This window comes from Schistocerca cancellata, chromosome 1 (genome assembly GCF_023864275.1).
Source record: "Schistocerca cancellata isolate TAMUIC-IGC-003103 chromosome 1, iqSchCanc2.1, whole genome shotgun sequence".
Lineage (NCBI taxonomy): Eukaryota > Metazoa > Arthropoda > Insecta > Orthoptera > Acrididae > Schistocerca > Schistocerca cancellata.
In genome coordinates, this window is record NC_064626.1 from 1,132,431,492 (window position 1) to 1,132,447,964 (window position 16,473).

The 16,473-nt window shown below is 42.6% G+C and overlaps 1 protein-coding gene and 1 non-coding gene across 2 annotated transcripts in view; both read right to left on the reverse strand.

Moving 5' to 3' along the window:
• LOC126092704 (putative inorganic phosphate cotransporter) overlaps positions 1-16,473 on the reverse strand; it is a 173,919-nt gene that overhangs the window by 95,990 nt on the left and 61,456 nt on the right. The gene's annotated exons all lie outside the window — the stretch shown is intronic.
• Positions 3,452-3,535, reverse strand: Trnas-gga (transfer RNA serine (anticodon GGA)). The gene is given in 2 exon segments: positions 3,452-3,486; positions 3,496-3,535. It is a non-coding gene; the product is annotated as a tRNA-Ser (tRNA).

Consider the following 16,473-nt stretch of genomic DNA (forward strand, 5'->3'; position numbering starts at 1 on the left):
TAGCAAATCTAGTAGCGCGCCTCTGAACCGATCCGACTGGTGGGGATCCACAAACACACAAAAAGTACTCAATAACGCGACGGACACGTGTTCTGTATCCATTCTATTTTATAGGTGAGCTACACTTTCATAAGTTATCCCAATAAACGGACCTTACGTACTCCTTCCCCCTCATATCGCTTTGCAACATTGCATCTATATATTTAATTAACGTGATTTTGTCAAGCAGCAAACCGCTAATACTGTATTCTAAAGTTACAGGATTGTTTTTCTAGTCGTCTTAAATTTTCTCCACATTCAGAGCACAAGACACAAATTTTATCCAAGTCTTCCTGAACCCTCACGTTCCCGCACACTGTAGCTTCATCACCAAGCAGTCGCAGACTTCTGTTCTCTCTAACCATCACATCGTTTATGTACACTACTGGCCATTAAAATTGCTATACCACGAAGATGACGTGTTAAAGACGCGAGATTTAACCTTCAGGAAGAAGATGCTGTGATATGCAAATGATTCGCTTTTCAGAGCATTCACACAAGGTTGGCGCCGGTGGCGACACCTACAACATGCTGACATGAGCAAAGTTTCCAACCTATTTCTCATACAAAAACAGCAGTTGACCGGCGTTGCCTGGTGAAACGTTGTTGTGATGCCTCGTGTAAGGAGGAGAAATGCGTACCATCACGTTTCCGACTTTGATAAAGGTCGGATTGTAGTCTATCGCGATTGCGGTTTCTCATATCGCGACATTGCTGCTCGCGTTGGTCGAGATCCAATGACTGTTAGCAGAATATGGAATCGGTGGGTTCTGGAAGGTAGTGCGGAACACCGTGCTGGATCCCAACGCCCTCGTATCACTAGCAGTCGAGATGACAAGCATCTTATCCGCATGGCTGTAACGGATCGTGCAGCCACGTCTCGATCCCTGAGTCAACAGATGGGGACGATTGCAAGACAAGTTCGACGACGTTTGCAGGAGCATTGACTATCAGCTCGGAGACCGTGGCTGCGGTTACCCTTGACGCTGCATCACAGACAGGAGTGCCTGCGGTGGTGTACTCAACGAAGAACCTGGGTGCACGAATGTCAAAACGTCATTTTTTCGGATGAATCCAGGTTCTGTTTACAGCATCATGATGGTCGCATCCGTGTTTGTCGACATCGCGGTGAACGCACATTGGAAGCGTGTATTCGTCATCGCCATACTGGCGTATCACCCGGCGTGATGGTATGGGATGCCACTGGTTACACGTCTCGGTCACCTCTTGTTCGCACTGACGGCACTTTGAACAGTGGACGTTACATTTCAGAAGTGTTACGACCGGTGGCTCTACCCTTCATTCGATCCCTGCGAAACCCTACATTTCAGCAGGATAATGCACGACCGCATGTTGCAGGTCCTTTCTGGATACAGAAAATGTTCGACTGCTGCCCTGGCCAGCACATTCTCCAGATCTCTCACCAATTGAAAACGTCTAGTCAATGGTGGCCGAGCTACTGGCTCGTCACAAATACGCCAGTCACTACTGTTGATGAACTGTTGTATCGTGTTGAAGCTGCATGGGCAGCTGTACCTGTACACGCCATCCAAGCTCTGTTTGACTCAATGCTTAGGCGTATCAAGGCCGTTATTACGGCCAGAGGTGGTTGTTCTGGGTACTGATTTCTCAGGATCTATGCACCCAAATTGCGTGAAAATGTAATCACATGTCAGTTCTAGTATAATATATTTGTCAATGAATACCCGTTCATCATCTGCATTTCTTCTTGGTGTAGCAATTTTAATGGGCAGTAGTGTATATATTGAAACCAAGAGCGGTCTTAACACACTTCTATAGGGCACTCCTGACGATATCTCTGCCTCCGATGAATACTCACCTCCAGGTCAACGTACTGGGTCCTAGTATTTAAAAAAAACTGGTTATCTAGATCAAAATAAAGCTAGTCCGCAGTGTTCTGTGGTGTCACCGCCAGACACCACACTTGCTAGGTGGTAGCCTTTAAATCGGCCGCGGTTCGTTAGTATTCGTCGGACCCGCGTGTCGCCACTATCAGTGATTGCAGACCGAACGCCGCCACACGGCAGGTCTAGAGAGACTTCCTAGCACTCGCTCCAGTGGTACAACCGACTTCGCTAGCGATAGTTCACTGACAAATTACGCTCTCATTTGCCGAGACGATAGTTAGCATAGCCTTCAGCTACGTCATTTGCTACGACCTAGCAAGGCGCCATTACCAGTTACTATTGATGCTGTAAAACATGTACCGTCAAGAGCGACGTTCACCATTTATGGATTGAAGTTAAGTATTCCACAGCTACGTCCTTTTTTGCTAAAGTCTAATTCCCTTGTCCTGTTCCAGACCTCACGCCAGCCTGCGTGAGCTAAAACGCGTGCCCTTCGGCTTCCTCTCATACCGGTGTTGGCTCTCCTGCCAACCCACAACATGTTCATTCAGAGATCCAGGAGACATTAGACAACGGTGCTAAAATTGAAGCTGCGTTTCTAGCACAACGGGGGGACACATCGCAAAGCCGCAGAGAATGCAGTCCGTCTAATGCAGATCAGTTCTGAAATAAAATCAGCTGGGACGGAAGCTTAAAGTGCAGCCCCACCACAGTCCTTACTCTACGCTCCGTTTGCGACGCGGTCTGGGGACACACTCAGATTCCTAAAAATCTAAAGAAAATTTCGCTCTAGACTGATCATTATATGCCGACCAGCAAAGAAATAAGGTAAAGAGTAAGGACAAATCATGTCCATCATAAACATTTTAAATGGCAAGGTGGACTGAAAGAGGTCTGACACATAAAGAAACAGAACTGGAACAAGAATCAGGCAAAGCTAACATCGATATTGTCGCCATCTTCCGAATGAAGAAGAAATCACGGGGGCGATCCAAATTCAGAATTATGTGATGATCTGTTGTGGAGTGTCACGAGAACAAAGACCTGCTGCCGGAGTCTCCATCTGGTTCCGGAAAGCATTAAAGAACAAAATACATTCGTATTTTTTTATAAATAAAATAATAATAATGCTATGTCTTAAAGTTGACAGTATTCGTTCATGTCGTCTTTGTATGTCCAGAAGGTGGAAGAACTCAAAATAATAATGAATTTTATAACTTGTTACAAAACACTACAGGAAAAAGAAATAAAAAGGCTCAAATATTAAGAGAAAGAAGCTAATAGAGTTTGACACACATCATGAATTAAGAATAACAAACACGTTTTTAAACATCGTAATGTTGAGGTTCACTGTTACAGATGAGGTAAACTTTCACCAATAGACTACAAAGAAGTGCGGAAAATAAAATACGCCAAGCGAAAAGAAGAGCAATTGATGGTTCAAATGGCTCTGAGCACTATTGGACTTAACTGCTGAAGTCATCAGACCCCTAGAACTTAGAACTATTTAAACCTAACTAACCTAAGGACATCACACACATCCATGCCCGAGGCAGGATTCGAACCTGCGACCGCAGAGGTCGCGCGGTTCCAGACTGTAGCGCCTAGAACCGCTCGGCCACTCAGGCCGGCAGAGCAATTGCTGAAAGAAATGAAATTAATATTTTTGGAGTAGTAAAAATCAATGCAAATGTCACTAAGAGGAATTTCGGAAGTACAAGAGTGATCAACAAAATGAGTTTTCTGCAAAAATCGCATTCCGTCGCATTTCATCCTCTTCACATTTCGCTGCATCTACAGCTTCATAGCAATGGCTTCCGAAACTCTAGCAGTTCTCCGAGTGTTATCTACGAAAAGTTCAAACTGAGGCGGTATATCTGAGCATTAGTCTCCGTTTTATTGAAGGGAACTTAAGCACACTCAAGTATCTAGAGTTCCTAAGATAAGCTGCTGCTGCAGTTACTGGAAGACAACCCATTGGATATAAGGTAATCAGTGTGGTACCGGCATGACGGATGTCCCTCCCATTCCGCACAGTTAATGTCAGACCTTAAGGGAACATTTAGAGAGCACTGGCATGATGGTTCAGGAAATGCAAAATAGTCTCCACACTCATGAAACTTAATAATTCTGTACTTTTATCTGTGGCTAAAATTAAAACAAAAGGTCTATTAGGAAACACCGATGACTCCCGGAGGTAATGAAATACCTTATAACACCGGTCTGGGCTGCCATTAACTCCAGATGAAATTTAACGTGCAGTATTTTTTCTCCAGAATCACTCTATAGCGTATAGCAATGCTCATGGTCAACATTAAGAGCACTTGGTATGACAGCCGCCATAATAAACACACGTGTTTGCTTACATTTGGTATAATAGGACTGATGTTTATGGAACCTCTTCTCCTGGCGACGGACGGTGGTTTGCGGCGCTATTATCTTGATACAATTTCATCAAGCCCCACGCAATTCATGTCCCTGATGGTCTCTTAGAAGCTTCTCTGAAATGCCACAGAGCAAAATACATATCTCATTAGAAAAAAACTAAGGCGGTGTCGTTAGCTCGACGACTACACACGATTAAAATTACTTACGAACGTCAGAAAATTCGCCAAGTTGTCCGATATAACTCTGAGAATGCCGCATCTCGATATGTTTATTCTTTCTCAGATATATTTGTGGTGGCCTCTCTGAGTTGCCTCATTCCATTGATGGAGAAATAAATGAGGAAGTAAGAGAGGTTAAATTTCTAGGATGTAATTTTAAATTTTCCATGTCAGATGATGTAGAGCTAAAATTGGTCAGCTTCAGACAATTCTGTGAAACCATACAACTTGTATACATAACGTACGAAAAACCCCTATAACTGCCTTGATAAGTCAGTTCAAAGATGTGAGAAAGGCAGCAGTGCACCACCTCCCACACATACAGCAGAAAAATGGGTAAAAAATAACAATGTTGTGGGTCTGTGTCATTCTCGATGTTAGTATAGCAGTTCATGGTCATTATCAACTGTAGATTCGCATTGCTTGAAGTTAATGGGCAGTGAAAAATCTTGTTTGAAAGAGCGGAAACCATTATTATTTGTAATTAACTAAAAATGAAGAAAATTAAAGGTTTAATTTATTATTTAATGAAATTTTTAAACCTACTGGCTGTAAAGTGGGATGTTTGATGGACCGTTTACAATCCACCCCCTGCACCCCTTCCCCCTTCTTCCAACCAATTGTACAGGGCGTCAACTGACGAAACAATAAGAGACAACATTTTAGCATTCATATTTACAATTTTGATGAGATCACACACAACATTCGAAAGTACCGACACGAGGTCGAAATTTTTAAACGCCCCCTGCTAAGTGCAGGGTCCACACATCAAACTCAGCATCACCTCAGTCTCTCAATACATTGTTCAGCTTTACAGTTTTTACAGGAAAAATCAGAGCAACAGAAGAAATGTTGTTGTTGTGGTATTCAGTCCAGAGACTGGTTTCATGCAGCTCTCCATGCTACTCTATCCTGTGCAAGCTTCTTCATCTGCCAGTACTTACTGCAACCTACATCCTTCTGAATCTGCTTAGTGTATTCATCTTGGTCTCCCTCTACGAGTTTTACCCTGCACGCTGCCCTCCAATACTAAATTTATGATCCCATGATGACTCAGAACATGCCCTACCAACCGGTACCTACTTCTTGTCAAGTTGTGCCATAAAATCCTCTTCTCCCCTATTCTATTCAATACCTGCCCATCTAAACTTCAGCATTCTTCTGTAGCACCACATTTCGAAAGCTTCTATTCTCTTCTTGTCCAAACTACACTCCTGGAAACTGAAATAAGAACACCGTGAATTCATTGTCCCAGGAAGGGGAAACTTTATTGACACATTCCTGGGGTCAGATATATCACATGATCACACTGACAGAACCACAGGCACATAGACACAGGCAACAGAGCATGCACAATGTCGGCATTAGTACAGTGTATATCCACCTTTCGCAGCAATGCAGGCTGCTATTCTCCCATGGAGACGATCGTAGAGATGCTGGATGTAGTCCTGTGGAACGGCTTGCCATGCCATTTCCACCTGGCGCCTCAGCCGGACCAGCGTTCGTGCTGGACGTGCAGACCGCGTGGGACGACGCTTCATCCAGCCCCAAACATGCTCAATGGGGGACAGATCCGGAGATCTTGCTGGCCAGGGTAGTTGACTTACACCTTCTAGAGCACGTTGGGTGGCACGGGATACATGCGGACGTGCATTGTCCTGTTGGAACAGCAAGTTTCCTTGCCGGTCTAGGAATGGTAGAACGATGGGTTCGATGACGGTTTGGATGTACCGTGCACTATTCAGTGTCCCCTCGACGATCACCAGTGGTGTACGGCCAGTGTAGGAGATCGCTCCCCACACCGTGATGCCGGGTGTTGGCCCTGTGTGCCTCGGTCGTATGCAGTCCTGATTGTGGCGCTCACCTGCACGGCGCCAAACACGCATACGACCATCATTGGCACCAAGGCAGAAGCGACTCTCATCGCTGAAGACGACACGTCTCCATTCGTCCCTCCATTCACGCCTGTCGCGACACCACTGGAGGCGGGCTGCACGATGTTGGGGCGTGAGCGGAAGACGGCCTAACGGTGTGCGGGACCGTAGCCCAGCTTCATGGAGACGGTTGCGAATGGTCCTCGCCGATACCCCAGGAGCAACAGTGTCCCTAATTTGCTGGGAAGTGGCGGTGCGGTCCCCTACGGCACTGCGTAGGATCCTACGGTCTTGGCGTGCATCCGTGCGTCGCTGCGGTCCGGTCCCAGGTCGACGGGCACGTGCACCTTCCGCCGACCACTGGCGACAACATCGATGTACTGTGGAGACCTCACGCCCCACGTGTTGAGCAATTCGGCGGTACGTCCACCCGGCCTCCCGCATGCCCACTATACGCCCTCGCTCAAAGTCCGTCAACTGCACATACGGTTCAAGTCCACGCTGTCGCGGCATGCTACCAGTGTTAAAGACTGCGATGGAGCTCCGTATGCCACGGCAAACTGGCTGACACTGACGGCGGCGGTGCACAAATGCTGCGCAGCTAGCGCCATTCGACGGCCAACACCGCGATTCCGGGCGTGTCCGCTGTGCCGTGCGTGTGATCATTGCTTGTACAGCCCTCTCGCAGTGTCCGGAGCAAGTATGGTGGGTCTGACACACCGGTGTCAATGTGTTCTTTTTTCCATTTCCAGGAGTGTATTTATCGTCCGTGTTTCACTTCCATACATGGCTACACTCCATACAAATACTTTCAGAAACGACTCCCTGATACGTAAATCTATACTCGATGTTAACAAATTTCTCTTCTTCAGAAACGCTTTCCTTGCCATTGCCAGTCTACATTATATACCCTCTCTACTTTGACCATCATCAGTTATTTTGCTCCCCAAATAGCAAAACTCCTTTACTACTTTAAGTGTCTCATTTCCTAATCTAATTCCCTCAGCATCACCCGATTTAATTGGACTACATTCCATTATCCTCGATTTGCTTCTGTTGATGTTCATCTTATATCCTCCTTTCAAGACACTGTCCATTCCGTTCAGCTGCTCTTCCAAGTCCTTTGCTGTCTTTGACAGAATTGCAATGTCATCGGCGAACCTCAAAGTTTTTATTTCTTCTCCATGGATTTTAATACCTACTCCGAATTTTTCTTTTGTTTCCTTTACTGCTTGCTCAATATACAGATTGAATAACATCGGAGAGAGGCTACAACCCTGTCTCACTCCCTTCCCAACCGCTGCTTCCCTTTCATGCCCCTCGACTCTTATGACTGCCATCTGCTTCCTGTACAAATTGTAAATAGCCTTCCGCTCCCTGTATTTTACCCGTGTCACCTTTAGAATTTGAAAGAGAGTATTCCAGTCAACATTGTCAAAAGCTTTCTCTTAGTCTACAAATGCTAGAAACGTAAGTTTGCCTTTCCTTAATCTATTTTCTAAGATAAGTCGTAGGGTGAGTATTGCCTCACGTGTTCCAACATTTCTACGGAATCCAAAATGATCTTCCCCGAGGTCGGCTTCTACCAGTTTCTCCATTCGTCTGTAAAGAATTCGTGTTAGTATTTTGCAGCTGTGACTTATTAAACTGATAGTTCGGTAATTTTCACATCTGTCAACACCTGCTTTCTTTGGGAACAGAAGAAATACGCCATTTAAATTATGCACAATACATTGCTGTAATCACATAGCCCAATTAACGCGAATCTTCTACAACTGCTATATATAATAAACCAGTGCCAAGGCCCTTAGCATAACGGTTGTTATGTATCAGTAACTTGCTCCGCTGTGGTCATGCAAACAGCTATCGGCAGTAGATAATAGGTTCCTTGAGGCGATACGCACCAAAATAGATGACCCCGGGGCCTCTGTAGGATATGGGATGGGCTAAGCGCGTCTGACTCTGATTTCTTTTGGCGGCAAATCTCGCATTACCAACTTGCGAGACACTAGTGTAGATCGAGTCCTGACTGAGCAACGGAAGCGGACGGCCTCTGCGTGTGTGTTTTAACGCAACAAGCAGCTACATCGACCGAGACAGTTGGGTATCCGACGCGGGAGCGACAGATTTCTGCTACAGCTTGAACTGTTCATCTGACAGATAATAGCGTCGAGTAACTCACAATAAATATTGCAACAGTATCTATATTACTAAACGGCTAATCCGTTGCACAGTTTATTTGTCTAAGGGCTTCCAGAGGCAAAAAGTCTGTATTAAAAATTTCATATAATTCCAAGTAATGTAGGTCACAAACCGTCTTTTGTGACCGTAATAAAGAAGTAAACCATACTCGATTCGCTTTATTCCACAACATCTTTAGTGGTCACTGTTACGATGTTGCTTTCTTACAAATGGCACATTAAGCAAACAAAAATATATCCAGTGTCAGTGAAAGGCAGTGTTCTAAAAATCGAGCACCTATAGATGGAAGAACATTAGGAATGAAGCAGGAAGCAAAATATCTTGAGTAATAATTGCGTTTAATATATGTTCAATAGTAGTAAAGTAAAATATGAGAAATTTTTCCGATATTGACATGCAGATTTGTCAGAAAACCAGATTGTTACAATGATCACTGAAGATGAAAGCGAAAAACGTACGGTGTAAATCAGACTTTTATTACATTCTCAAAAGTCGGTATGTAAACCTATGATAAAATCTTCTCGGGTTGACCATCGAGTCAATGTGTTGTACTCCAGAAACATTTCAGAAAGTTTCTTATTTGCCATCTTCAGGTATGTAAACCTGTATTACTAGTATAATTGGGATTACGGAAAAAGGAGGCCTAAAAAACAAACAAAAAAGTGTCATATTATTACCGATCGAATTTGAAAATTTAAAATACTGTCGTAATCTACTCATTAATAGTTATAATCTCATGTTAAAGGTTTAAGAGAATAAGGCAGGTATCAAAATTAGAAACTGTATATGTCTTCATTCACAGAACTCATGGCGCGCAAATAACCCAGACTATATTCATCCAGTATTTGAGAATGAGTGCATTCACCGATTTGCAACAAACTTTACGCTAAATTTTAAACTTTTTCCAAGTTTTTTTCTCACTGACACCCCTCACAGAGCTATGTGAGGAAAAGAGTTTATCGGTTACTGTACTTTCGCTGTTGATGCAGTAAAACTGACACCCCTCACAGAGCTATGTGAGGAAAAGAGTTTATCGGTTACTGTACTTTCGCTGTTGATGCAGTAAAACGTGTGCTTCAGGCATGGCATTTCAATTTATTACTTCCCTGCTACTAAGCCTGCATTTTGCAGACAGTATGAATACACGCCACTGAATGTTCCTGCAAAATTATATCATTGTACGACACATAGTTAAGGAGGTATGACATCATAAACACTGAGATGCGTGAAAACTTACTTTTGGTTAAAACGGGGTGCAAATTATCCAGACTGAACCCATGTGTTGTTTGTTAATGAGAGCACTTAGCACCTTGCAGCAAATATTAAACGTGATTTCAAACCTCTTCTAAAATTTTTTTGGCTTGTTCACTTAAAGTGAAATATTTAACACATTAACTTTTCAAGTAATCAGACGTTTGAATCTGTTTTGCACATGGGAGTTAAATTCTCTAAAGCAGGGTTCCCCAAACTATTCCGTGGAACACCCATGTTCTGTAGAAAGGGAATAAGTGCTCCGCGAGAAACCGTTAATAACGTGGCGTTTTTCCGACATTTTGACGATACTATTCTTTTTATTTTATTACGATTTCTGTGCCATCACTTACAATTTATAATTGAAGTAATCGCTAAATAAAACAAGTTTTTATCTTATTTTAAAAGATTATTAACCCTTAAAGTAAGCAATGTGTTCCACTACAACACCTGGATAGTGTTCCGTCATACGTAAAGTTTGGAAACCACTCCTCTAAGGTTTCAGGAAAGGAAGCCATAGTGGTTCTGTAATTAAATGGCGTAAAAACATAACATTTTTGTTTGCATGACCATCTTACGCAGCAGCTGTTAAAATAAGCTATTATTGTTTTTCTGTCTTGGCTTACTACAATTTAATTAAAGAGAATTACACCAGAAGCATTTATTTATAAAGCATCTTCTGTGGTTATTCTCCAAATTGGACACATATGTTGTACATTTTTGGTTGTTTTAGATCAAAAACAGCGTTTTGTTTATGAAATTGAAGTGAAAATTACTCTCGGTGTTTCTTTACATATTCTTTAAACCACTGCTTCTTCCCTTCTTGTTAACAGCAGCTGACGTGGAAAGACTTCCGTCCACATACGCATGTGGCAGTTTTTGCCATTCTGCAGTATTTCTTACGCTGCATTTGGGTTATTTACAATTCTCAGACATGTAAACAACCGAACGTGAGGTGTGTAAGTCGTTTTGGCCAAGTATCATGTATAGCTGCGAACAATTCGCATCATTACCTAGGTGTCCAGTAGCGAGGCAGGAGCTTCCAACCAATTATCCAGCCCTACATTCAACATTTTGATGATGCATTTTGACTTTTGAGATGATAATGCAAGACCACATAGCTCCTATCTCGTGAACACTTCCCGTCAGAAGCTGTGAATAAACAAAATGGAATGGCCTGCAGTATCTCCCGACGGGAACCGGAATGAGTATGCTTGGAACTAGGACTGTTGATATTTTTTTTTTCAAATCTTGGGAGTCCGATATATCGATACTTATAAAAATATAAGTAATGGACACGATGTTGTTGTGGTCTTCAGTCCTGAGACTGGTTTGATGCAGCTCTCCATGCTACTCTATCTTGTGCAAGCTTCTTCATCTCCCAGTACCTACTGCAACCTACATCCTTCTGAATCTGCTTAGTGTATTGATCTCTTGGTCTCCCTCTACGATTTTTACCCTCCACGCTGCCCTCCAATGCTAAATTTGTGATCCCTTGACGCCTCAGAACATGTCCTACCAACCGATCCCTTCTTCTAGTCAAGTTGTGCCACAAACTTCTCTTCTCCCCAATACTATTCAATACCTCCTCATTAGTTACGTGATCTACCCACCTTATCTTCAGCATTCTTCTGTAGCACCACATTTCGAAAGCTTCTATTCTCTTCATGTCCAAACTAGTTATCGTCCATGTCTCACTTCCATACATGGCTACACTCCATACAAATACTTTCAGAAATGACTTCCTGACACCTAAATCTATATTCGATGTTAACAAATTTCTCTTCTTGAGAAACGCTTTCCTTGCCATTGCCAGTCTACATTTTATATCCTCTCTACTTCAACCATCATCGGTTATTTTACTCCCTAAATAACAAAACTCCTTTACTACTTTAAGTGTCTCATTTCCTAATCTAATTCCCTCAGCATCACCCGACTTAATTTGACTACATTCCATTATCCTCGTTTTGCTTTTGTTGATGTTCATCTTATATCCTCCTTTCAAGACACTGTCCATTCCGTTCAACTGCTCTTCCAAGTCCTTTGCTGTCTCTGACAGAATTACAATGTCATCGGCGAACCTCAAAGTTTTTACTTCTTCTCCATGAATTTCAATACCTACTCCGAATTTTTCTTTTGTTTCCTTTACTGCTTGCTCAATATACAGATTGAATAACATCGGGGAGAGGCTACAACCCTGTCTCACTCCTTTCCCAACCACTGCTTCCCTTTCATGCCCCTCGACTCTTATAACTGCCATCTGGTTTCTGTACAAATTGTAAATAGCCTTTCGCTCCCTGTATTTTACCCCTGCCACCTTCAGAATTTGAAAGAGAGTATTCCAGTCAACATTGTCAAAAGCTTTCTCTAAGTCTACAAATGCTAGAAACGTACGTTTGCCTTTTCTTAATCTTTCTTCCAAGATAAGTCGTAAGGTCAGTATTGCCTCACGTGTTCCAACATTTCTACGGAATCCAAACTGATCTTCCCCGAGGTCGGCTTCTACCAGTTTTTCCATTCGTCTGTAAAGAATTCGCGTTAGTATTTTGCAGCTGTGACTTATTAAACTGATAGTTCGGTAACTTTCACATCTGTCAACACCTGCTTTCTTTGGGATTGGAATTATTATATTCTTCTTAAAGTCTGAGGGTATTTCGCCTGTCTCATACATTGTGCTCACCAGATGGTAGAGTTTTGTCATGACTGGCTCTCCTGAGGCCATCAGTAGTTCTAATGGAATGTTGTCTACTCCCGGGGCCTTGTTTTGACTCAGGTCTTTCAGTGCTCTGTCAAACTCTTCACGCAGTATCTTATCTCCCATTTCATCTTCATCTACATCCTCTTCCATTTCCATAATATTGTCCTCAAGTACATCGCCCTTGTATAAACCCTCTATATACTCCTTCCATCTTTCTGCTTTCCCTTCTTTGCTTAGAACTGGGTTGCCATCTGAGCTCTTGATATTCATACAAGTGGTTCTCTTCTCTCCAAAGGTCTCTTTAATTTTCCTGTAGGCAGTATGTATCTTACCCCTAGTGAGACAAGCCTCTACATCCTTACATTTGTCCTCTAGCCATCCCTGCTTAGCCATTTTGCACTTCCTGTCGATCTCATTTTTGAGACGTTTGTATTCCTTTTTGCCTGCTTCATTTACTGCATTTTTATATTTTCTCCTTTCATCAATTAAATTCAATATTTCTTCTGTTACCCAAGGATTTCTATTAGCCCGCGTCTTTTTACCTACTTGATCCTCTGCTGCCTTCACCACTTCATCCCTCAGAGCTACCCATTCTTCTTCTACTGTATTTCTTTCCCCCATTCCTGTCAATTGTTCCCTAATGCTCTCCCTGAAACTCTCTACAACCTCTGGTTCTTTCAGTTTATCCAGGTCCCATCTCCTTAAATTCCCACCTTTTTGCAGTTTCTTCAGTTTCAATCTGCAGTTCATAACCAATAGATTGTGGTCAGAATCTACATCTGCCCCAGGAAATGTCTTACAATTTAAAACCTGGTTCCTAAATCTCTGTCTTACCATTATATAATCTATCTGAAACCTGTCAGTATCTCCAGGCTTCTTCCATGTATACAGCCTCCTTTCATGATTCTTGAACCAAGTGTTAGCTATGATTAAGTTATGCTCTGTGCAAAATTCTACAAGGCGGCTTCCTCTTTCATTCCTTCCCCCCAATCCATATTCACCTACTATGTTTCCTTCTCTCCCTTTTCCTACCGACGAATTCCAGTCACCCATCACTATTAAATTTTCGTCTCCCTTCACTACCTGAATAATTTCTTTTATCTCGTCATACATTTCATCTATTTCTTCATCATCTGCAGAGCTAGTTGGCATATAAACTTGTACTACTGTAGTAGGCATGGGCTTTGTGTCTATCTTGGCCACAATAATGCGTTCACTATGCTGTTTGTAGTAGCTAACCCGCACTCCTATTTTTTATTCATTATTAAACCTACTCCTGCATTACCCCTATTTGATTTTGTATTTATAACCCTGTAATCACCTGACCAAAAGTCTTGTTCCTCCTGCCACCGAACTTCACTAATTCCCACTATATCTAACTTTAACCTATCCATCTCCCTTTTTAAATTTTCTAACCTACCTGCCCGATTAAGTGATCTGACATTCCACGCTCCGATCCGCAGAACGCCAGTTTTCTTTCTCCTGATAACGACGTCCTCTTGAGTAGTCCCCGCCCGGAGATCCGAATGGGGGACTATTTTACCTCCGGAATATTTTACCCAAGAGGACGCCATCATCATTTAATCATACAGTAGAGCTGCATGTCCTCGGGAAAAATTACGGCTGTAGTTTCCCCTTGCTTTCAGCCGTTCGCAGTACCAGCACAGCAAGGCCGTTTTGGTGAATGTTACAAGGCCAGATCAGTCAATCATCCAGACTGTTGCCCCTGCAACTACTGAAAAGGCTGCTGCCCCTCTTCAGGAACCACATGTTTGTCTGGCCTCTCAACAGATACCCCTCCGTTGTGGTTGCACCTACGGTACGGCCATCTGTATCGCTGAGGCACGCAAGCCTCCCCACCAACGGCAAGGTCCATGGTTCATGGGGGGAGGAATGGACACGATATACGGTCGGAAAGAATCGATTTATCGAAGGAGGAATAAATCGACATAACGGCCTAAAAATGCCGAATGCACATTGTAAATATACTGCTGGTTTTAGAGTTGTATAGTGTAGTATCGATTTTGAAAATGTTTGAGCTAATAATGGGACTTCGTGCAGACGAAAAGCTTGTATGACAATACTTTTTTGGTTGACTGTTGTGATGTTAATTAACAACTGTGTACATGACGCATTGTCATGCAATATTTCACACAGTTATCCTCTCATACCTTATTTTCTTAATCTGTCATTGGCTACACATCGAAATAAAACTTTTTTGACGCTGATGTAGGAAAATTGTCTTATGTAGCTAAACGTTGCGCTTTCTGTTGGTATCGTCGAGCGCCGATTATGCCAGCATTTCCCTTCACACCGTCGCAAAAACTAATCTTGTTATTTAGATTTTTGTTCATCATTTTCAGCAGCTTTTTTTGAAGAACGTCCATGCGAAGAACTAGCACACTAGTTGCGTTAAAAATTGTTATCTCAACACAACTGGTGTTCTGTTTTTTAATATTGGAAATCTTGTTATTCCATTCACACCGCCACCCCAAGTGCAATCGGACTCCGTCTTTTGTGCCACCTACGAGAGGCGTTTGAAAAGTCCGTGCAAAAATAAAAACTACTTACGTTTTAGGGGTAAATCTTTTTTTTTTATTTTTCGACATAGTCTCCTATTAGACTTATACACTTCATCCAATGCTGTTCTAATTTGTTGATCCCCTCCGAATAATAGGAATTTTCTAATTCTGCGAAACAGCTATTATTTGCAGTAATCACCTCCTCGTTTGAATAAAATTTTTGTACTGCCAGCCATTTCTTCAAATTGGGGAACAAATAGTAGTCTGTGGGAGCCAAGTCTGGATAAGAGGGGGAATGTGAAACGAATTGAAATCCTATTTCCATTAATTTTGCGACCACAACTGCTGAGGTGTGTGCTGGTGCATTATTGTGATGGAAAGGGAGTTTTTTGTGGTCCAATCGCCGGCGTTTTTCTTGCAGCTCGGTTTTCGAACGGTCCAATAGCGATGAATAATATTCACCTGTAATACGTTTACCCTTTTCCAGATAATCGATGAGGATTATCCCTTGCGAATCCCAAAAGACAGTCGCCATAGCCCTTCTGGCCGAAGGAATGGTCTTCGCCTTTTTAGGTGCAGATTTTCCCTTGATAAGCCATTGTTTAGATTGTTGTTTGGTCTCAGGAGTATAGTAATGTATCCATGTTTCATCCACAGTGACGAAACGACGCTTAAAGTGCTGCAGATTCTTCCTGAACAACTGCAAACCATCCTTGCAACACTTCACACGATTCCGTTTTTGGTCAAGCGTGAGCAATCGCGGAACCCATCTTGCAAATAGCTTTTCATATCCAAATGTTTATGCAAAATATTATGTACCCATTCACTCGAGATATCCACAACATTAGCAATCTCACGCACCTTATCTCTTCTGTCATCAATCACCATATCATGGATTTTATCAATGATTTCTGGAGTCGTAACCTCCACAGGGCGTCAAGAACGTTCATCATCACTTGTGCCAATATGGCCACTCCGAAAATTTTGAAACCACGTATAAACTGTTCTAATTGAAAGTGCAGAGTCACCGCAATGTTTATCAAGCTTCTCCTTAGTCTCCTGAGGCGTTTTGCCTTTCATAGAGTAATGTTTAATCACCAGACGAAATTCTTTTTCGTCAGTTTTTGACAATCGCTCTACTTCCTTGATTCACCGATGCCGAACACAATGAAATAGACCAATATGGCTGAAACTTGGTGTGAGTTCTTTCCAAAGATGCTACTAACTAAACATGACCTCGATACGCGCCGGTGGTGCCATCTCTCGGACTTTGCACGGACTTTTCAAACGCCCCTTGTATACTGTTTCACACAGTCAAAGAGAAAGACTGGACGTATTGAACGCACAAAAAGTAGTAAGACTACTTCTCACACTGAAAGTAAAATTATGTTCTACTGCAGTTCCAAAAGAACA